At 46.1% G+C, this 23,392-nt stretch overlaps 2 non-coding genes and 3 pseudogenes across 2 annotated transcripts; all 5 read right to left on the minus strand.

Annotated features, from left to right (window-relative positions):
• Positions 1-3,696: 3,696 nt before the first annotated feature.
• LOC118786334 lies at positions 3,697-3,782 on the minus strand (annotated as a pseudogene).
• A 2,272-nt stretch (positions 3,783-6,054) lies between these two features.
• LOC118786325 lies at positions 6,055-6,161 on the minus strand. Its single transcript, XR_005005325.1, has one exon. It is a non-coding gene; the product is annotated as a U6 spliceosomal RNA (small nuclear RNA).
• Positions 6,162-7,142: 981 nt separating this feature from the next.
• LOC118786332 lies at positions 7,143-7,240 on the minus strand (annotated as a pseudogene).
• A 2,350-nt stretch (positions 7,241-9,590) lies between these two features.
• On the minus strand, positions 9,591-9,697 carry LOC118786326. Its single transcript, XR_005005326.1, has one exon. It is a non-coding gene; the product is annotated as a U6 spliceosomal RNA (small nuclear RNA).
• Positions 9,698-10,825: 1,128 nt separating this feature from the next.
• LOC118786333 lies at positions 10,826-10,923 on the minus strand (annotated as a pseudogene).
• Between the last annotated feature and the right edge of the window lie 12,469 nt (positions 10,924-23,392).

Consider the following 23,392-nt stretch of genomic DNA (forward strand, 5'->3'; position numbering starts at 1 on the left):
ATTTAGCCATTACATTAATTGCCTTTGAGCAAAATTACACAGCAGAAATTGAGAAAAAATGAGATAGAACTAAATAAACTATTTCCAGTGCGAATGCTGTCTTTTGCACTGATATGTCAGTGCCATCTAGAGAAAAAGCATACTGCTAGTTAAGCTTAATGTAGGGTACTATTATCTCCATGATTATGTGTTTACATAAATGGTTATAACAGAAACACACCCGGAGTGCCATGTACAGTGAATATCTGAACAGTTTTATCTCAACCAAAGTCAGGAAATTGTTTGAATGAATATCATTCATCTTGTATCAACTGAGTCCAAGGGATCATAAATGTGTTGACTGACTGCATTAGGCAAAACTGCAGTACGTGTAGCAGCACAGGCAGCATGTACCTGTGTTACGCTGTTGTGCAGGTTCTCCTGCGACCTGAAGGCGGTCAGGATGCTGAGGGAGTGCGCTTTGGGGAACAGTGCCACCAAATTGTACACCACAGTGTGCAAGCAGCACAGTGAGGCCTTGATGCAGCGGTCCGTGCACTACCTCACCGAGCTGAAGCGTTTTCTGGCCCTGGGCATTGTGCTCACAGGCATTTCTGCTGGAGGGCCTGGTGAGGTGGAATAAGGAGCGTGCTGTGGCAGCAGCGGAGGGAGCGGGCCAGGCGCTGCGCTGCTGTAGTGGCCACCTGCAGCGCTATGCTGTCTGAGGAGTTCTTTTTATTAAGGTGCTATTAGCCATCTCTCATACACACATTGTAATGTCTGCATTAATAACACAAGATCACAGCAGGAGGGGTGCGCTCAAACGACAAACAGTAAAAGGTAAACGGCCGATTAAGACCCGTTTCCCCGTATATATCCCCCATTGACTGGTTTTCTATTGTTGTTGTTGTGTTTTTTCAATAAACAAACACACAAATGCAAATAAAAGCATTGGATTTCAAAATGCTGGCTGAGGATGTTTTATTTTTATTTTTTTATTATTTTCTATTTTTATTAAGGTGTTATTAGCCATCTCACCACAGGTGGGGACTGCAGGGCATAAATACAATGCTTTTTATACACTGTAGAGCACACATTTTGGAACTAGCACCTACTATGCACCTATTGAGGCCTACTCTGCAGTACATTTGTTGAGTAATTTAGGTATGGGGCTTTGCTCCACTTAACAGCACACTCATTTGGTTAGGAGTCCAACACAGCCGTCTCATCAGAATTTTCAGTTTGCAAAATAGCTAAATTCAAAATTGTGTATTGTTTATATTTATGATACTACCTTTATATAAAACAAACATCTGCATTGAAACAATAAAAAGTCACCTGTCCAGGAGAGAACAAATTCACCGAAATCCACATAGGAATAATAATCGTAAAATACGTGTCAGAATATGCAGTCTTCCACTGAATTGTGTGTGTGTGTGTGTATGATGAAATTTAAGGTTAATGTAAAACATAAATCACAACTCTTTATTACAACTTTGAGTATGGTGAAAAATAAAATGTATTTTTTGTGTTGCTTTACAAAAGCTGATTTCAAGAGAGCTATGTTGCATGTTGCATAGCTATGTTGTGGTTATCCACAACAATCAACAATCAAAGTCCTGATTTACCTCCCTTTTGGTACATCGTGCAATACTTCTTAAGTAGAAGGAAACTGACCCACTAACACACTCCCAGTGGAATAATGTCAGACATAATGTCACATTTTCAACTTCAGAGGATCTGTTACTCTTTATGGGGGTCAGAAAAGAGATTTTATAATATTTGGAGTCATTTCCTTAACTATCTCCAAAACTTCAGAAGTAGAGCTTCTGAATAATGTTACATTACATTACATGCATTCAGCATACGTGACTTCCAGCACAATAGAAGAGAAGTTTTTCCATTAATTTAGATAAGGAACAGTGTCAGACCAACAACACTCCCAGACCAGTGAGTGTGAGCATAACACTATTTGAGCCCTACCACAAGTTAACTTCTGATGGCAATCTGATGCCAAGTATACTACAATAAAACAGTCCCTAGAACACAGTCAAAAATGCATACATAATACTACCTGTTAAATAAGCATAAAATACTAGAGGTATCATATTTTTCCATAAATCACTGATTTGTTGTTTTTGCCCTTTTGGAAATTGTCACATAGTCACGCTTCACGAATTTGCGTGTCATCCTTGCGCAAGCGTTCCATATTTTCATTCATTTTTTTTTTCTGTCGGAGTCAACTGGTAGGCCCAATAGTGAGAATTTAGCTAAATTTGAGATTATCGTATTTTTGCAGGCAGATGAGAGGAGCAGCAGAGCAGCAGAGCCAGCAGAGCAGCAGAGGAGCCAGCACCAGCGGCAGCTGCAGCAGAGCCGGCGGCGGCGGCAGCAGCAGCAGAGGAGCCAGCACCAGCGGCAGCTGCAGCAGAGCCAGCAGCGGCGGCAGCAGCAGCAGAGGAGCCAGCACCAGCGGCAGCTGCAGCAGAGCCGGCGGCGGCGGCAGCAGCAGCAGCAGCAGAGGAGCCAGCACCGGCGGCAGCTGCAGCAGAGCCAGCGGCGGCGGGTGTTTCTGAACGGGTGCCCACCAGAAGCACAATATACAGGCGGAAGGTGCAAAAACAGAAGGACCTGGAGCTCCTGCGCAGCGCCAGGGGGAAGCAGCAGAGCCAGCCCGGGGATCCCTGCCTCATCTGCGGGAAGCCGCGGACCCCGGACAGCGGGCACGCCTATTTCAGGGGCCAGTTTTACTGTGCCGTGGAAGCGGGCCCCGGAGGACGGACGGCTCGGCAAATGCTAAAGGATCAGCTTGGCCCGGAGGACGCCGGCAAGATCCCCAGGACGTCAGCCTGGAACATGAAAAAGAGGTGGGAGAGAGAGGAGAAGCGAGAGAGAGACGAGAGCCCCGCGTCACCCCAGAAGAAAAAGCGGAAGGCCCACAAACTTAGGATCTGCCAGCTCTGTGGCCAGCCGCGGCAAAAGGACTATGGCCACAGTCAGTATCGCGGGGAGCACTTCTGTGCTCTCTACAGCTGCAAAACTGTGGAGCTGTGGCTGGCTGAAAAGAGGAGTGAGGGGAAGTGAAAAAAGGCAGTGTATCTGTAAATAGTTCCTTTGTGTGTTTTTAAATTTACATTTTTAATTTTACATTTTTACATGTATATTTTTATCAGTGTACATGCTGTAGTATAGTATAATAAACGTTTGGTTCATTGCTTTAAACCTTGTCTCCTTCCTTCCTTCCTTCCTTCCTTCCTTCATTGAAAGAAATAATTCGAAAGGCGTTTTACTCCTCGTTCTTAAAATTCAAATCGGGGAGAAAAGCCTACATAATTCGAAAGGGAACATTACTACCAATTCTGGTTCTTAAAATTCAAATCGGGACTGAGCAAAACCGTGAATACAGTGCTTTTACACGCCTTTGTTTTAAAGCGGGGGCAAAAAAGCCGGCCGCGCGCCTTTATTCAAATGAAAAGGAAAAAAAAACCTCAGGCGGGAGACGTCGCCGAGGAGGGCGACGTCACTCCGGCGGGTGACGACGAGGGCGCCCCCCTTAGATTTGACGAGCCCTCCGTCCGGTCCGTTCCAATTTCCGCCGCGGGACATCGGGGAAAATAAGCGGGGCATCAGGGGGTGGCCGCCGGAGGGGCGGGGCGGGCGCAAAACGAGGGGAGCGGAGCACGGGCGCGGAGCACGGGCGTGGGGGCCGCCGCCGCGAAAAACACTCCCCTTCCTCATCCTGGGGGCCATGCTAATCTTCTCTGTATCGTTCCAATTTTAGTATATGTGCTGCCGTAGCGCACATGCTTGAAAAGAAGTGTTATAGTACAGTGTACAGTAACGTTAAATATTTCAGGTAGGGCGGCTGACCTCGCTGCCCTGCCGAAATTGCACAGCGCCCCGCTGTTTTTCTATGTAAATCTGCCCGTAACCTAAACATGAACAAAACCTCCACGGTCCGCTCACAGTGGTCTTCCTGGGCTCTAACTATCTGGGACGGTGCAAAATATAAAAATTTTAATCCGTTTCAATGCGAACATCAAATAATCTGCCCTACCTATTTTTCAACCCAGGAGCCGCTACTGGTCTCCATATAAGTGTATTTACCCTAAAGAGTGGTGATTCTAACATACCTTAAGAGAAAAATAATCTGTCATCAAAAACTGATTGTTTTCATTCTTTTTTTTTTTTTGATGAATGTTTTTTATTTTTGTTTTTTTTCTGCCCATGTAACTCAAGGTGCATTGTGGATATTATGCAAGTCTGCTGCTGGTGGCCTGAGAGAGGGTGGGTGTGGCGTCATGACGTATGTGCCATTCGCAGTTAGCTACATGCAGAGCTGGCTCTACAGAAACGTCTCGCTAGTTCGACACAGGAGCCTGTGAGAATGAACCAGGATGCCGAGTGTATATTCCAAAATCACCCCTATGTATTTGGGAATATTCCACTTCTGAAAGGTGAAAGTGTTCCAAAAGTAAGGCTCCAACACTAAGAATAGATTTACTTTAAAAGAGTTGTGCTGTGTGAAATCCTGACTGTTTTGAAAGTGCTGGCCTAAAGGGCAAAACTCTTTAGAGTAAATACCCATATATTGAGACTCTATTGAGGATACTTGTGGCTACGGTCACCAAAAACAGTTACCGTAGCCTACTATGGCAGCTATATAACAGTCGTCCTTTCCTTTCATTCGTGCTCGCTTCGGCAGCACATATACTAAAATTGGAACGATACAGAGAAGATTGATAACCTCAGGGGCCATCCATGCTAATCTTGCGCGCATGCTTGAAAAGAAGTGTTATATAGCTGCCGTAGACAGATAACTGTTTTCAGTGACGGTAGCCACAAGTATCCTCAATAGAGTCTAAATCAGGCGCAGCTGGTTCACCTGGGCAGGTGGGGCAGAGCCCTGCCAAAGATTTATCCACCAAAAAAAATGGATCCATAATATAAATTTGAAATGAAATGTTGCTTGTGGATGTAATCAGCGAGAAAAGTACACCAATGTGTCATGTTTCTTTGTAATTTGTAAAGAAGTTTTGAAAAAGAGTTTTTTTTTCTCTCGCAGAGATCTCGCTGATCACCTCCACCGTAGCTGCTGTACAGTAACGTTAAATATTTCAGGTAGGGCGGCTGACCTCGCTGCCCTGCCGAAATTGCACAGCACCCCGCTGTTTTTCTATGTAAATCTGTGGCGAAATTGTGGAACTGCAGCAAGAGCGTGGCTCGTAAAGGGTCGGAGGGGCAATCTGGCGTAAAAAGCAAAGGTAAAAAGGCGCAACATTAAAATTAGATATCAGCAGTGGGCTTTTACTGCCATCTTCTGGTAAATGTCACTATTTCAATGCTGCAGTACCCATACACACCCACAAGATGGAAGACTAGTGCCAGCATTGAAAATTCTGTTTTCAATTGATTTTGGCACATTCCTGCAAACTAAGTCCCACGTACTCAAAACAGCTAACAAAGCCGTGTCAACAGAATTTCCATTTTGCAAAAGAGCCAAACTGCAAAATGATGTACGGATTACATTCCTGATACTACCTTTACAAAAAATATCCACTCAAAACAGTAAAAAAAAAGTCACCTGTGGAGGAGATAATAAATCCACCTATATCCACACAGAAATAATAATGGTAAAATACATTTATCAGAATGTTCAGCAATCTCTTTCACTGAATTGTGTGTGCACCTGCGTTGTTTTGCGTGCATCCTAACCCTAACCCTAACCCTAACCTCATTTTTAAAAAATGTGTAATAACATAAAAAATGGTGAATATTCAGCCAAAACAGGACTGACCATAAAACATAAATTTAGGAATTGATGGAATTTAACCTGTGAGGTCTAATCAAGACACATTTGAATTACATTCTGTAATGCTAATGTGATTGTATCCTGTGAGGCTAAAGCAAAGTATATTTGCATAGTACTCTGGAATTATAAATTCCAGGCGAGTATTCTACTTCTGAAAGGTTTGAAAGCAAGTGGTCATCTGCCTGCGTAAATACGATAATCTCAAATTTAGCAAAATTTTCACTATTGGGCCTACCAGTTGACTCCGACTGGAAAAAATGGATGAAAATATGGAACGCTTCACGAATTTGCGTGTCATCCTTGCGCAGGGGCCATGCTAATCTTCTCTGTATCGTTCCAATTTTAGTATATGTGCTGCCGAAGCGAGCACGAAAGGAAGGGGGGGACAACCGCTATATAGGTGGCGTAGGCTGACAACTGTTTTCAGTGACGGTAGCCACAAGTATCCTCAATAGAGTCTCAATATATGTGTATTTAGTCTAAAGTGTGGTGATTCTAACATACTTTAAAATGTTAGAGTGAATAAAAGTAAATAAATTGTTATTAAAAATGTATTGTTATTTTTTTAAAATTTTTTTAATGAATTTCTTGATTTTTGTTTTTTCTGCCATGTAACTCCAGGTGCATTGTGGGTAATATGCAGACTGCAGCCTGCCGCCACAGCTGCTACTGGTGGCCTGAGAGAGGGAGGGTGTGACATCATGACGTATGTGTCGTAGTTAGCCACTGGCCACATGGCTCCAGAGAAAGGTCTCGCAGTGTCGGATTTCACATTGGAATTCTAAAGATAGGATCAGCAGGGTGCCTCAATAGAGGAAGAGGGAGAAAACACGGTATGCCTCGCTGCTTGGACACAGGATCCTGTGAGACTGAATCGGGAATAGACTTTCTTTAAAAGGGCTGTGCTATGTGAAACCCTCAGTGATCTGTCCAGCGACCTCCCCCATCCCACACCTCCCTTCCACCATCACGCACCAACCATTTCTCAGGTGGTTTTCAGGCAAGAGCTGGAGGTGAGGGAATTCAGATTTTAGAGTTTAATAAATGTATTAGAATAATTTTAGATATGATTTTATCAAAAGCATATCCAGGAAACAGTAGAATTGCTTAAATTTATACATCGCACATAGGTTTACATCACAAAAGGGAGAAATGGCTCAGAATGTTCTGCCTAATTCATCAGCTGACACTGTATCTACAACAGCTCCATCAGGTGCTCTTTTTCAGTACTCTACTTCTGAAAGGTCTGAAAGTAAGTGATCATTTGCCTGCAAAAATACGATAATCTCAAATTTAGCTAAATTCTCACTATTGGGCCTACCAGTTAACTCAGACGGGAAAAAAAATGAATGAAAACACGGAACGCTTGACGAATCTGCCTCATCCTGGGGGCCATGCTAATCTTCTCTGTATCGTTCCAATTTTAGTATATGTGCTGCCGTAGCGCACATGCTTGAAAAGAAGTATTATAGTACAGTGTACAGTAACGTTAAATATTTCAGGTAGGGCGGCTGACCTCGCTGCCCTGCCGAAATTGCACAGTGCCCCGCTGTTTTTCTATGTAAATCTGCCCGTAACCTAAACATGAACAAAACCTCCACGGTCCGCTCACAGTGGTCTTCCTGGGCTCTAACTATCTGGGACGGTGCAAAATATAAAAATTTTAATCTGTTTCAATGCGATCATCAAATAATCTGCCCTACCTATTTTTCAACCCAGGAGCCGCTACTGGTCTCCATATAAGTGTATTTACCCTAAAGAGTGGTGATTCTAACATACCTTAAGAGAAAAATAATCTGTCATCAAAAACTGATTGTTTTCATTCTTTTTTTTTTTTTGATGAATGTTTTTTATTTTTGTTTTTTTTCTGCCCATGTAACTCAAGGTGCATTGTGGATATTATGCAAGTCTGCTGCTGGTGGCCTGAGAGAGGGTGGGTGTGGCGTCATGACGTATGTGCCATTCGCAGTTAGCTACATGCAGAGCTGGCTCTACAGAAACGTCTCGCTAGTTCGACACAGGAGCCTGTGAGAATGAACCAGGATGCCGAGTGTATATTCCAAAATCACCCCTATGTATTTGGGAATATTCCACTTCTGAAAGGTGAAAGTGTTCCAAAAGTAAGGCTCCAACACTGAGAATAGATTTACTTTAAAAGAGTTGTGCTGTGTGAAATCCTGACTGTTTTGAAAGTGCTATCCTAAAGGGCAAAACTCTTTAGAGTAAATACCCATATATTGAGACTCTATTGAGGATACTTGTGGCTACGGTCACCAAAAACAGTTACCGTAGCCTACTATGGCAGCTATATAACAGTCGTCCTTTCCTTTCATTCGTGCTCGCTTCGGCAGCACATATACTAAAATTGGAACGATACAGAGAAGATTGATAACCTCAGGGGCCATCCATGCTAATCTTCCCTGTATCGTTCCAATTTTAAGGGGCCATGCTAATCTCCCCTGTATCGTTCCAATATTAGTATATGTGCTGCCGAAGCGCGCATGCTTGAAAAGAAGTATTATATAGCTGCCGTAGACAGATAACTGTTTTCAGTGACGGTAGCCACAAGTATCCTCAATAGAGTCTCAATCAGGCGCGGCTGGTTCACCCGGGCAGGTGGGGCAGAGCCCTGCCAAAGATTTATCCACCAAAAAAAATGGATCCATAATATAAATTTGAAATGAAATGGCGCTTGTGGATGTAATCAGCGAGAAAAGTACACCAATGTGTCATGTTTCTTTGTAATTTGTAAAGAAGTTTTGAAAAAGAGTTTTTTTTTTCTCTCGCAGAGATCTCGCTGATCACCTCCACCATAGCTGCTGTACAGTAACGTTAAATATTTCAGGTAGGGCGGCTGACCTCGCTGCCCTGCCGAAATTGCACAGCACCCCGCTGTTTTTCTATGTAAATCTGTGGCGAAATTGTGGAACTGCAGCAAGAGCGTGGCTCGTAAAGGGTCGGAGGAGCAATCTGGCGTAAAAAGCAAAGGTAAAAAGGCGCAACATTAAAATTAGAGATCAGCAGTGGGCTTTTACTGCCATCTTCTGGTAAATGTCACTATTTCAATGCTGCAGTACCCATACACACCCACAAGATGGAAGACTAGTGCCAGCATTGAAAATTCTGTTTTCAATTGATTTTGGCACATTCCTGCAAACTAAGTCCCACGTACTCAAAACAGCTAACACAGCCGTGTCAACAGAATTTCCATTTTGCAAAAGAGCCAAAGTGCAAAATGATGAACGGATTACATTCCTGATACTACCTTTACAAAAAATATCCACTCAAAACAGTAAAAAAAAAGTCACCTGTGGAGGAGATAATAAATTCACCTATATCCACACAGAAATAATAATGGTAAAATACATTTATCAGAATGTTCAGCAATCTCTTTCACTGAATTGTGTGTGCACCTGCGTTGTATTGCGTGCATCCTAACCCTAACCCTAACCCTAACCTCATTTTTAAAAAATGTGTAATAACATAAAAAATGGTGAATATTCAGCCAAAACAGGACTGACCATAAAACATAAATTTAGGAATTGATGGAATTTAACCTGTGAGGCCTAATCAAGACACATTTGAATTACATTCTGTAATGCTAATGTGATTGTATCCTGTGAGGCTAAAGCAAAGTATATTTGCATAGTACTCTGGAATTATAAATTCCAGGCGAGTATTCTACTTCTGAAAGGTTTGAAAGCAAGTGGTCATCTGCCTGCGTAAATACGATAATCTCAAATTTAGCAAAATTTTCACTATTGGGCCTACCAGTTGACTCCGACTGGAAAAAATGGATGAAAATATGGAACGCTTCACGAATTTGCGTGTCATCCTTGCGCAGGGGCCATGCTAATCTTCTCTGTATCGTTCCAATTTTAGTATATGTGCTGCCGAAGCGAGCACGAAAGAAAGGGGGGGACAACCGCTATATAGGTGGCGTAGGCTGACAACTATTTTCAGTGACGGTAGCCACAAGTATCCTCAATAGAGTCTCAATATATGTGTATTTAGTCTAAAGTGTGGTGATTCTAACATACTTTAAAATGTTAGAGTGAATAAAAGTAAATAAATTGTTATTAAAAATGTATTGTTATTTTTTTAAAATTTTTTTAATGAATTTCTTGATTTTTGTTTTTTCTGCCCATGTAACTCCAGGTGCATTGTGGGTAATATGCAGACTGCAGCCTGCCGCCACAGCTGCTACAAAAGTAAATAAATTGTTATTAAAAATGTATTGTTATTTTTTTATTTTTTTTTTATGAATTACTTGATTTTTGTTTTTTCTGCCCATGTAACTCCAGGTGCATTGTGGGTAATATGCAGACTGCAGCCTGCCGCCACAGCTGCTACTGGTGGCCTGAGAGAGGGAGGGTGTGACATCATGACGTATGTGTCGTAGTTAGCCACTGGCTACATGGCTCCAGAGAAAGGTCTCGCAGTGTCGGATTTCACATTGGAATTCTAAAGAGAGGATCAGCAGGGTGCCTCAATAGAGGAAGAGGGAGAAAACACGGTATGCCTCGCTGCTTGGACACAGGACCCTGTGAGACTGAATCGGGAATAGACTTTCTTTAAAAGGGCTGTGCTATGTGAAACCCTCAGTGATCTGTCCAGCGACCTCCCCCATCCCACACCTCCCTTTCACCATCACGCATCAACCATTTCTCAGGTGGTTTTCAAGCAAGAGCTGGAGGTGAGGGAATTCAGATTTTAGAGTTTAATAAATGTATTAGAATAATTTTAGATATGATTTTATCAAAAGCATATCCAGGAAACAGTAGAATCGCTTAAATTTATACATCGCACGTAGGTTTACATCACAAAAGGGAGAAATGGCTCAGAATGTTCTGCCTAATTCATCAGCTGACACTGTATCTACAACAGCTCCATCAGGTGCTCTTTTTCAGAACTCTACTTCTGAAAGGTCTGAAATTAAGTGCTCATTTGCCTGCAAAAATACGATAATCTCAAATTTAGCTAAATTCTCAATATTGGGCCTACCAGTTGACTCAGACGGGAAAAAAAATGAATGAAAACACGGAACGCTTGACGAATCTGCCTCATCCTGGGGGCCATGCTAATCTTCTCTGTATCGTTCCAATTTTAGTATATGTGCTGCCGTAGCGCACATGCTTGAAAAGAAGTATTATAGTACAGTGTACAGTAACGTTAAATATTTCAGGTAGGGCGGCTGACCTCGCTGCCCTGCCGAAATTGCACAGTGCCCCGCTGTTTTTCTATGTAAATCTGCCCGTAACCTAAACATGAACAAAACCTCCACGGTCCGCTCACAGTGGTCTTCCTGGGCTCTAACTATCTGGGACGGTGCAAAATATAAAAATTTTAATCTGTTTCAATGCGATCATCAAATAATCTGCCCTACCTATTTTTCAACCCAGGAGCCGCTACTGGTCTCCATATAAGTGTATTTACCCTAAAGAGTGGTGATTCTAACATACCTTAAGAGAAAAATAATCTGTCATCAAAAACTGATTGTTTTCATTCTTTTTTTTTTTGATGAATGTTTTTTATTTTTGTTTTTTTTCTGCCCATGTAACTCAAGGTGCATTGTGGATATTATGCAAGTCTGCTGCTGGTGGCCTGAGAGAGGGTGGGTGTGGCGTCATGACGTATGTGCCATCCGCAGTTAGCTACATGCAGAGCTGGCTCTACAGAAACGTCTCGCTAGTTCGACACAGGAGCCTGTGAGAATGAACCAGGATGCCGAGTGTATATTCCAAAATCACCCCTATGTATTTGGGAATATTCCACTTCTGAAAGGTGAAAGTGTTCCAAAAGTAAGGCTCCAACACTGAGAATAGATTTACTTTAAAAGAGTTGTGCTGTGTGAAATCCTGACTGTTTTGAAAGTGCTGGCCTAAAGGGCAAAACTCTTTAGAGTAAATACCCATATATTGAGACTCTATTGAGGATACTTGTGGCTACGGTCACCAAAAACAGTTACCGTAGCCTACTATGGCAGCTATATAACAGTCGTCCTTTCCTTTCATTCGTGCTCGCTTCGGCAGCACATATACTAAAATTGGAACGATACAGAGAAGATTGATAACCTCAGGGGCCATCCATGCTAATCTTCCCTGTATCGTTCCAATTTTAAGGGGCCATGCTAATCTCCCCTGTATCGTTCCAATATTAGTATATGTGCTGCCGAAGCGCGCATGCTTGAAAAGAAGTATTATATAGCTGCCGTAGACAGATAACTGTTTTCAGTGACGGTAGCCACAAGTATCCTCAATAGAGTCTCAATCAGGCGCGGCTGGTTCACCCGGGCAGGTGGGGCAGAGCCCTGCCAAAGATGTATCCACCAAAAAAAATGGATCCATAATATAAATTTGAAATGAAATGGCGCTTGTGGATGTAATCAGCGAGAAAAGTACACCAATGTGTCATGTTTCTTTGTAATTTGTAAAGAAGTTTTGAAAAAGATTTTTTTTTTTCTCTCGCAGAGATCTCGCTGATCACCTCCACCGTAGCTGCTGTACAGTAACGTTAAATATTTCAGGTAGGGCGGCTGACCTCGCTGCCCTGCCGAAATTGCACAGCACCCCGCTGTTTTTCTATGTAAATCTGTGGCGAAATTGTGGAACTGCAGCAAGAGCGTGGCTCGTAAAGGGTCGGAGGGGCAATCTGGCGTAAAAAGCAAAGGTAAAAAGGCGCAACATTAAAATTAGAGATCAGCAGTGGGCTTTTACTGCCATCTTCTGGTAAATGTCACTATTTCAATGCTGCAGTACCCCTACACACCCACAAGATGGAAGACTAGTGCCAGCATTGAAAATTCTGTTTTCAATTGATTTTGGCACATTCCTGCAAACTAAGTCCCACGTACTCAAAACAGCTAACACAGCCGTGTCAACAGAATTTCCATTTTGCAAAAGAGCCAAAGTGCAAAATGATGTACGGATTACATTCCTGATACTACCTTTACAAAAAATATCCACTCAAAACAGTAAAAAAAAAAGTCACCTGTGGAGGAGATAATAAATTCACCTATATCCACACAGAAATAATAATGGTAAAATACATTTATCAGAATGTTCAGCAATCTCTTTCACTGAATTGTGTGTGCACCTGCGTTGTTTTGCGTGCACCCTAACCCTAGCCTCATTTTTAAAAAATGTGTAATAACATAAAAAATGCTGAATATTCAGCCAAAACAGGACTGACCATAAAACATAAATTTAGGAATTGATGGAATTTAACCTGTGAGGCCTAATCAGGACACATTTGAATTACATTCTGTAATGCTACTGTGATTGTATCCTGTGAGGCTAAAGCAAAGTATATTTGCATAGTACACTCTGGAATTATAAATTCCAGGCGAGTATTCTACTTCTGAAAGGTTTGAAAGCAAGTGCTCATCTGCCTGCGTAAATACGATAATCTCAAATTTAGCTAAATTTTCAATATTGGGCCTACCAGTTGACTCCGACTGGAAAAAATGGATGAAAATATGGAACCGCTATAGAGGTGGCGTAGTCTGACAACTGTTTTCAGTGACGGTAGCCACAAGTATCCTCAATAGAGTCTCAATATATGTGTATTTAGTCTAAAGTGTGGTGATTCTAACATACTTTAAAATGTTAGAGTGAATAAAAGTAAATAAATTGTTATTAAAAATGTATTGTTATTTTTTTACATTTTTTTTTATGAATTTCTTGATTTTTGTTTTTTCTGCCCATGTAACTCAAGGTGCATTGTGGATATTATGCAAGTCTGCTGCTGGTGGCCTGAGAGAGGGTGGGTGTGGCGTCATGACGTATGTGCCATTCGCAGTTAGCTACATGCAGAGCTGGCTCTACAGAAACGTCTCGCTAGTTCGACACAGGAGCCTGTGAGAATGAACCAGGATGCCGAGTGTATATTCCAAAATCACCCCTATGTATTTGGGAATATTCCACTTCTGAAAGGTGAAAGTGTTCCAAAAGTAAGGCTCCAACACTGAGAATAGATTTACTTTAAAAGAGTTGTGCTGTGTGAAATCCTGACTGTTTTGAAAGTGCTAGCCTAAAGGGCAAAACTCTTTAGAGTAAATACCCATATATTGAGACTCTATTGAGGATACTTGTGGCTACGGTCACCAAAAACAGTTACCGTAGCCTACTATGGCAGCTATATAACAGTCGTCCTTTCCTTTCATTCGTGCTCGCTTCGGCAGCACATATACTAAAATTGGAACGATACAGAGAAGATTGATAACCTCAGGGGCCATCCATGCTAATCTTCCCTGTATCGTTCCAATTTTAAGGGGCCATGCTAATCTCCCCTGTATCGTTCCAATATTAGTATATGTGCTGCCGAAGCGCGCATGCTTGAAAAGAAGTGTTATATAGCTGCCGTAGACAGATAACTGTTTTCAGTGACGGTAGCCACAAGTATCCTCAATAGAATCTCAATCAGGCGCGGCTGGTTCACCCGGGCAGGTGGGGCAGAGCCCTGCCAAAGATGTATCCACCAAAAAAAATGGATCCATAATATAAATTTGAAATGAAATGGCGCTTGTGGATGTAATCAGCGAGAAAAGTACCTCAATGTGTCATGTTTCTTTGTAATTTGTAAAGAAGTTTTGAAAAAGAGTTTTTTTTTCTCTCGCAGAGATCTCGCTGATCACCTCCACCGTAGCTGCTGTACAGTAACGTTAAATATTTCAGGTAGGGCGGCTGACCTCGCTGCCCTGCCGAAATTGCACAGCACCCAGCTGTTTTTCTATGTAAATCTGTGGCGAAATTGTGGAACTGCAGCAAGAGCGTGGCTCGTAAAGGGTCGGAGGGGAAATCTGGCGTAAAAAGCAAAGGTAAAAAGGCGCAACATTAAAATTAGAGATCAGCACTGGGCTTTTACTGCCATCTTCTGGTAAATGTCACTATTTCAATGCTGCAGTACCCCTACACACCCACAAGATGGAAGACTAGTGCCAGCATTGAAAATTCTGTTTTCAATTGATTTTGGCACATTCCTGCAAACTAAGTCCCACGTACTCAAAACAGCTAACACAGCCGTGTCAACAGAATTTCCATTTTGCAAAAGAGCCAAACTGCAAAATGATGTACGGATTACATTCCTGATACTACCTTTACAAAAAATATCCACTCAAAACAGTAAAAAAAAAGTCACCTGTGGAGGAGATAATAAATTCACCTATATCCACACAGAAATAATAATGGTAAAATACATTTATCAGAATGTTCAGCAATCTCTTTCACTGAATTGTGTGTGCACCTGCGTTGTTTTGCGTGCACCCTAACCCTAACCCTAACCTCATTTTTAAAAAATGTGTAATAACATAAAAAATGGTGAATATTCAGCCAAAACAGGACTGACCATAAAACATAAATTTAGGAGTTGATGGAATTTAAACTGTGAGGCCTAATCAAGACACATTTGAATTACATTCTGTAATGCTAATGTGATTGTATCCTGTGAGGCTAAAGCAAAGTATATTTGCATAGTACTCTGGAATTATAAATTCCAGGCGAGTATTCTACTTCTGAAAGGTTTGAAAGCAAGTGCTCATCTGCCTGCGTAAATACGATAATCTCAAATTTAGCAAAATTTTCACTATTGGGCCTACCAGTTGACTCCGACTGGAAAAAATGGATGAAAATATGGAACGCTTCACGAATTTGCGTGTCATCCTTGCGCCTCCGGTTGGCCCTTTTTCTCTATTCTTTGTTTCATATACCTTAGCCACGCCTTTCCGGTCTAGCTGGGCTCTCATTGGCTTTCGTTCTAAATGAAACAGGCCAATGGACAACAGCTGCATTTTTTGATTGGCCTGTTTCATTTCACGTCCGCGCTCTGATTTGACAAGGCCCGGTTTTCCCGCCGCTGTTCTTCATTCTGAACTTGACCTACTCCGAAAACACCAGCGGTAAGTCGAACTGCGTAAACTTTATCCACTTTATCAACTTTTTCATGTTTGACGCTATGTGCCACGGCGAAAAAATAGCTTTACTTTCTACGAAAAAGCTCTTTTCTGCCTTAATATAGCTACCGCGCTAGCCTGACCACCGGTAATCGGCGGTTTAGAAAATCGATCGCGGCGGAAAAACGCATTTAAAACACGATCGGAGTACTTGGTTTATGTGACGCTACCTGCCTGCGAGATTACTTTACACGAAAAGCCATTTTTTCGCCTTAATAAAGCGGACCTATAGCAGACGTAGCGTGCTACCGTGCTAGCCTGACTACCGGTGATCGACAGTTTAGGAGATCGATCGCGGCGGTAAAACGCTTTTAAAACACGATCGAAGTGCTTGGTTCATATGTTGGCACATGGGAGATGATTGTATTACTACCTAAATTCGAAGTTTAAGTACGCTTTAGAAGCGTTAGCACGGTTACCCGCCATTAGCTCATTCATTCCGATGCGTTTAAACGCTATTTTCCGTCAATGCTCTAAAATGATCTGGCGGCCTCTCAAAATGCATTTAAACCGAGATCAGACTGTTTGGTTAACCTTTTCAGACCCCCGAGATGTTTTTACAGCAGTGTGGAGTCGAAACAAAAGGCCTAAATATGTTTTAGATGTGTAAATGAGACCCCTGCTTTGTTGAACGGCCACGTGCCTAGGCCATTGTAAAACCTGTGCACCATTGTTCTATTGTAAGCAGCTCCACGGGGAGTGTAAAAGGTTCATGTGTATTAGCAGTGTGTGATCAGTGTAATCACTCTCTTTCATTGTGTGTGTGTGTGTGTGTCTTAAAAATGCTTTGCTTACGGTGTGCTTTAATTTCTTTTGTCTTTTGTGTGTTTCTTTTGTCGTCTTCTCCTTGTAGAAAATGGAGGGCGCCCCGAAATTCCGCTTCGAGCCCTCGTCTTTCGACTTGATCCTCCGGCCCTCCGACGCAGCGCAGGCGGTGGCCCTTCAACACCGCCGGGGGGGGGGGGGGCGCCGCCTGGCAGATAAAGAGGGCCGATAGGGTCAGCGCGGAGGCGAGGGCTAGAGTGGCAGAACGGGGGGGTGACCCAAACGACATCCAGGCGGTGCTGGCCGAGACGGAGCTGCAGTTCGGCCAGTATCGGGGTCACAGCCTGCGCTGGCTGCTGGAGAACGATGTGGGATACGCGTGCTCCATCATCGCGTCCCATGAGAGGGAGAGAGAGGGCGGGGATACCATGCAGACGCCCCTCATGCTCAACAAGGACGCCCTCGTCTCCTACGCCAGGTTCTATCCAGCGATGGTGGAAGCCATCGCCAGGCGTAGGATAGGTGAGGATTCCCAGAGCGTGAGGGGCCTGGATGACAGCCTGGTGGGGATCGGAGTGCACGGCCACCGCACTTTAAAGTCCCTGTACGAGGCCAGGGATGCCGAGAGTCGATCGTAAGTATTGTGTGTGCGCGTTTGTGTGTGCGCGTGTGTGACTGAGAGATTAATTTTGTGTTTGCTCTGTTCTCTTTGCAGCTATGTGCAGTGGGTGAGGTGGCAGAAGGTGGGAGCAGGGTCTAGGATGCAGGACCTGAAGAGGTATGTGCTGGCCCGGGACGAAGAGCAGAGGACGCCCGAAGCCCAGCCGGCACATATTCTCCCACGTCCAGGTAACCACATTATCTATGCAAAAGTCTGTGCGACGAATATCAGCTTTTATAAATGCGTCGACGCGTAATCGGTGCTTTGTTGTTCCCTGTACGAGCAGGCGCTGCATCCACGGACCCTACTGCTCCTTCTGACGCCGAGCTGCTGGCCGCTGCCATGGAGGTCGACTCTCCCAGTAAGTGGGCTTTGTTACAAAAACCCAGTCATGCAGCGCGTACGTGTACAGCACACGTGTAATGTATGTGTAACGCATAACTTTGCTATGTGCCCTCAGGCTCATCCAGGGACGCCGATCCCCCCAGGACCCCCGCCCAGCCATCGTTCTCCGGCGCAGAGGTACGCTCAGTGATGAATGGCGATTGTGTTATTGCGTGTTTGTTTGTCTGTGTGTGTGTGTGTGTTTTACATTCAGTTCAGCACACTAACAGTCTGATCCTGCTGTGTGTTCCAGCTGCTGCCACGCGCCTGGAGGCTTACGCTGCCGGAAGAGCAGCACGATTGGGTGGGCCGGGCATTGTTCAGGAGGACAGCCAGCGGGCAGGTTGTCCTCACATCTGAATTCCGCATGTGGTGGTATCCGCCAGGCGCCCGGCCCATCTACACGCAGCCACCCGCCACAGCCCACCCCTTCTTCCAGCGCCCCTTCTGCCTGTGGCTGCCCTACAGGATGTGGGCATACCACTTCCGCTGCCCTGCCTGTGGGGGCAAGCTCGTGGGCGCTGGGCTGTATAAGACCGTCCGGAGGGTCTTGGACAGGAGCGGCTGGTACTTCATGGGCACCGAGTACCTCGAGTGCGGCTCCTGTCACAAGAAGGTGGCGGGCTGGTCGCGGGACATCTTGGAACAGCTGGACATCGCCCATCGCGAGCAGTTCCCAGCTGTTCTCACGTACAAGTAAGTGGCTTTAATGCATTTCAACACAGCAACCCGGCACAATGCAGCAATGTGTCTGTTTGTTTATTTTCCCTAGTAACGTCTGATTTCCCTCCCAGGTTGTCCTGCGACAGAGCGGTCATTGGGCTGCTGAAGGAGCGCACTCTGGGCAACAGTGCGTCTCGTCTCCGTGCCTCTCTGGTGGAGCAGCACACCAGGGAGTGGATGGCGCAGTCCATGCTGTACCTCTCCGTGCTCCGCAAGGTTCGGGCACCGGGCGCGGCACCGCAGGCGGTGTCGCTTCCACCAATGCCCAGCGTAGCCTGGCTGATCTCTGTCTACGTCCAGGACGCCCTGACGAGACTAGACGAGATGAAGGCCAGGGTCACGTCCATCTTTGGTGACATTTTGAAGATGGATTCGTCCAAGAAGGTAAGCTTTGTCGCCTTTGTCGCCTGCCCTACCCACGTGTGCGCGACGTGCGACGTGCGTCTAAACGTTATGTGTCGCTGTTTTGCGCAGGTCACCAAGAAGCTTGCGGGCGGTGCCGCCGGGACGGCCGCCTGGGTCACCAACGTCGGCAACGAGCACAGGCAGGTGCTCGTGTCCGTCCTCACGGCCGCCGAGGGGGACGGACTCGCCGACATGGCGGCCGGACTGATGCGGCGGTACCGTGAAGCCGGGAAGGCCCCTCCCAAGGTCTTGTACGTGGACCGGGACTGCTGTGTCGCCGTGGGACAGCCCAGGACATTGCAGATGTTCCACGAGTTGCACGAGCTGTTGGTCAGCTCGACGTGTGGCACCTCCTGCGTCGCTTCGCGAGAGGTGTCACCACCGACAGCCACCAGCTCTACGGCCCCTTCATGGCGAGGCTGTCCTTTGCCATCTTTGAATGGGATGCGGAGGACGTCGCCCGCCTGAGGGAGGCCAAGCAGTCCGAGGAGGGGAGGGACGCCCATGTGAAGCTTTCCGGCAAGGAGCTCGCCCGTCACTGTCGGCGCCGCACCCGCGGTGCTGCCGAGACGGAGCGGCTCCTCAAGGAGGTGCTGGACGCCTTCTGGGAGGTGAAGGATAGCGTGGGCGTCCCTTTGATCGACCGCGCCCGCATGGAGGACATCTGGAGCACGCAGCGCAGGCACCTCGACTGCATCCAGGACCCTGCGGGAGTGGAGCTCTACGCCAGGACGGGGGAGGTCACCAGGGGCGGGGTGAGGCTCCCCGTCTACAGATGCGCCAGAGGCTCCACTTCCCTGGAGTCGTTCCACCTGCACCTGTGCCGCTTCATTCCAGGTAAGTCTTTTTTCCCACATGCGCGCGTGCAGAAACGCTTTCCGTATGTATGTATGTTTAGTCCTTCTCAAACTAACTGTGCGGCTCTGCCCTTTGTTTTAGGTACGTCTGCGAGTGATGTTCACTTCCAGGTGTACCTGCTGGAGGGCCTGGTGCGGTGGAACGAGAACCGCGGCAGGGCGGCAGTCGAGGGAGGACAACGCTCGGCGCTGCGCTGCTACAGTGCCCAGCTGCAGCACAGTTTCAACCAGCTGTGCCAGGAGTTCGTCGGGCTCACGCCGGTTGAAAGCTACACCCAGCCCAGGGAGTACACAGGTAAGTTACCTGAGCGACAGCACCTTGCTGCTGCTGCTGCTTGGCGGCGTCTGTGATTTAACACCCGTGTGTGTGTTTGTCTGCGTAGGGGAACTCATCGGGGTGGAGTACCTGTACTCCCAGACGGGCGCTGTGCTGCAGCGAGATTTGGGTGATCCCGACGCTCCGGGTGGGAATGAGGAGGCAGAGGAGGACTGGGAGGACGACGGCGACGAGGGCTTCGGGGAGGACGAGCAGGTGCAGGAGGAGATTCGTTTCCTCGAGCACCACTTTGCTCTCCTCCAGGAAGCCAACCAGGAAGACACCCAACACTGTTATTGGTTAATTGAAACAATGCCCGGCTACCCCCTGCCCCATTCATTCTCTCTCTACCTAATGCTCCCAGACTAGCTGACGAGATGTGCCGTTTTAGCATTCAAAAGAGGGCCATCGGCCTGAAACAATGCCCGGCTTCCCCCCGCCCCATTCATTCTCTCTCTACCTAACGCTCCCAGGCTACCTGAGGAGACGTGCCGTTCTAACATTCCAGAGAGGGCCATTGGCCTGAAACAATGCTAGGCTACCCCCCGCCTTCAGACAAAGCCTTTCATGTGTCTGTCCTGTTGGGAGAAAAGGGGGTTCACCACACAAGGTCAGTCAGAACAGACCTGACTGACCTTTGAGACAGAATGGCAGGAAGGAAAGCTACAATGAAGAGGAAGCATTTGGAGCCTATTTCAGGTGTGTAACAAAATATACTTTGTTCAATTGCTGTTTATTTTTATCTACATGTTCCAGTCACCTTGACTAACAGTTCTGTATTGCATTTTTGCAGACTCTAAACAGCTCCGGGTCAGAGTACTGTCCAGGGCCCACACCCTCCTCCTCCTCCTGCTCCTCCTTCTCCTCGTCATCCAGCTACTCCCCTCCACGCCGCTCTGTCCAGAGGAAGAGGGTTGTACGCCGTCGCTCTCCCTATCCTGAGAGGAGCAGCAGAGCCAGCAGAGCAGCCAGCACCAGCGGCAGCTGCAGCAGAGCCGGCAGCGGCGGCAGCAGCAGCAGAGGAGCCAGCACCAGCGGCAGCTGCAGCAGAGCCGGCGGCGGCGGCAGCAGCAGCAGAGGAGCCAGCACCAGCGGCAGCTGCAGCGGAGCCGGCGGCGGGTGTTTCTGGTGCCCAACGGGTGCCCACCAGAAGCACAATATACAGACGCAGGCTACAAAAACAGAGGGACCTGGAGCAGCTGCGCAGCGCAAGGGGGAAGCAGCAGAGCAAGCCCAGGGACCCCTGCCTCATCTGCGGGAAGCCGCGGACCCTGGACGGCAGGCACGCATATTTCAAGGGCCAGTTTTACTGTGCCATAGAAGCGGGCCCCGGAGGGCGGACGGCTCGCCAAATGATAAAGGATCAGCTTGGCCCGGAGGACGCCAGCAAGATCCCCAGGACGTCAGCCTGGAATATGAAGAAGAGGTGGGAGAGAGAGGAGAAGCGAGAGAGAGACGAGAGCCCCGCGTCACCCCAGAAGAAAAAACGGAAGGCCCACAGACTTAGGATCTGCCAGCTCTGTGGCCAGCCGCAGCAAAAGGACTATGGACACAGTCAATTTCGCGGGGAGCACTTCTGTGCTCTCTACAGCTGCAAATCTGTGGAGCTGTGGCTGGCCGAAAAGAGGAGTGAGGAGAACTGAAAAAAGGCAGTGTATGTGTAAATAGTTCCTTTGTGTGTTTTTAAATTTAAATTTTTAATTTTACATTTTTACATATTTTTTTACATATTTTTATCAGTGTACATGCTGTTGTAGTATAGTATAATAAACGTTTGGTTGGTTGATTGCTTTAAACCTTGTCTCTTCCTTCCTTCCTTCCTTCCTTCATTGAAAGAAATAATTCGAAAGGCGTTTTACTAAAAGCGTACATAATTCGAAAGGGCACATTACTACCAATTCTCGTTGTTAAAATTAAAATCGGGGAGAAAAGCGTACATAATTCGAAAGGGCACATTACTACCAATTCTCGTTGTTAAAATTCAAATCGGGGAGAAAAGCGTACATAATTCGAAAGGGCACATTACTACCAATTCTCGTTCTTAAAATTCAAATCAAACAAAACCGTGCAAAATAGCAAAACCGTGAATACAGTGCTTTTACACGCCTTTGTTTTAAAGTGGGGGGGAAAGCCGGACGGCCGCGCGCCTTTATTCAAATGAAAAGGAAAAAAAAAACCTCCGGCGGGTGACGTCGCCGAGGAGGGCGACGTCACTCCGGCGGGTGACAACGAGGGCGCCCCCCTTAGATTTGACGAGCCCTCCGTCCGGTCCGTTCCGATTTCCGCCGCGGGACATCGGGGAAAATAAGCGGGGCGTCGGGGGGTCGCCGCCGCGGGGTCCGCCGCCGACCCCGGGGCTACGGGGGCGGACGCCGGAGGGGCGGGGCGGGCAAAACGAGGGGGGCAGAGCACGGGTGCGGGGGCCGCCGCCGCGAAAAACACTACCCTTCCTCCGGTTGGCCCTTTTTCTCTATTCTTTGTTTCATATACCTTAGCCACGCCTTTCCGGTCTAGCTGGGCTCTCATTGGCTTTCGTTCTAAATGAAACAGGCCAATGGACAACAGCTGCATTTTTTGATTGGCCTGTTTCATTTCACGTCCGCGCTCTGATTTGACAAGGCCCGGTTTTCCCGCCGCTGTTCTTCATTCTGAACTTGACCTACTCCGAAAACACCAGCGGTAAGTCGAACTGCGTAAACTTTATCCACTTTATCAACTTTTTCATGTTTGACGCTATGTGCCACGGCGAAAAAATAGCTTTACTTTCTACGAAAAAGCTCTTTTCTGCCTTAATATAGCTACCGCGCTAGCCTGACCACCGGTAATCGGAGGTTTAGAAGATCGATCGCGGCGGAAAAACGCATTTAAAACACGATCGGAGTACTTGGTTTATGTGACGCTACCTGCCTGCGAGATTACTTTACACGAAAAGCCATTTTTTCGCCTTAATAAAGCGGACCTATAGCAGACGTAGCGTGCTACCGCGCTAGCCTGACTACCGGTGATCGACAGTTTAGGAGATCGATCGCGGCGGTAAAACGCTTTTAAAACACGATCGAAGTGCTTGGTTCATATGTTGGCACATGGGAGATGATTGTATTACTACCTAAATTCGAAGTTTAAGTACGCTTTAGAAGCATTAGCACGGTTACCCGCCATTAGCTCATTCATTCCGATGCGTTTAAACGCTATTTTCCGTCAATGCTCTAAAATGATCTGGCGGCCTCTCAAAATGCATTTAAACCGAGATCAGACTGTTTGGTTAACCTTTTCAGACCCCCGAGATGTTTTTACAGCAGTGTGGAGTCGAAACAAAAGGCCTAAATATGTTTTAGATGTGTAAATGAGACCCCTGCTTTGTTGAACGGCCACGTGCCTAGGCCATTGTAAAACCTGTGCACCATTGTTCTATTGTAAGCAGCTCCACGGGGAGTGTAAAAGGTTCATGTGTATTAGCAGTGTGTGATCAGTGTAATCACTCTCTTTCATTGTGTGTGTGTGTGTCTTAAAAATGCTTTGCTTACGGTGTGCTTTAATTTTT

Source organism: Megalops cyprinoides, chromosome 11, assembly GCF_013368585.1.
Source record: "Megalops cyprinoides isolate fMegCyp1 chromosome 11, fMegCyp1.pri, whole genome shotgun sequence".
Lineage (NCBI taxonomy): Eukaryota > Metazoa > Chordata > Actinopteri > Elopiformes > Megalopidae > Megalops > Megalops cyprinoides.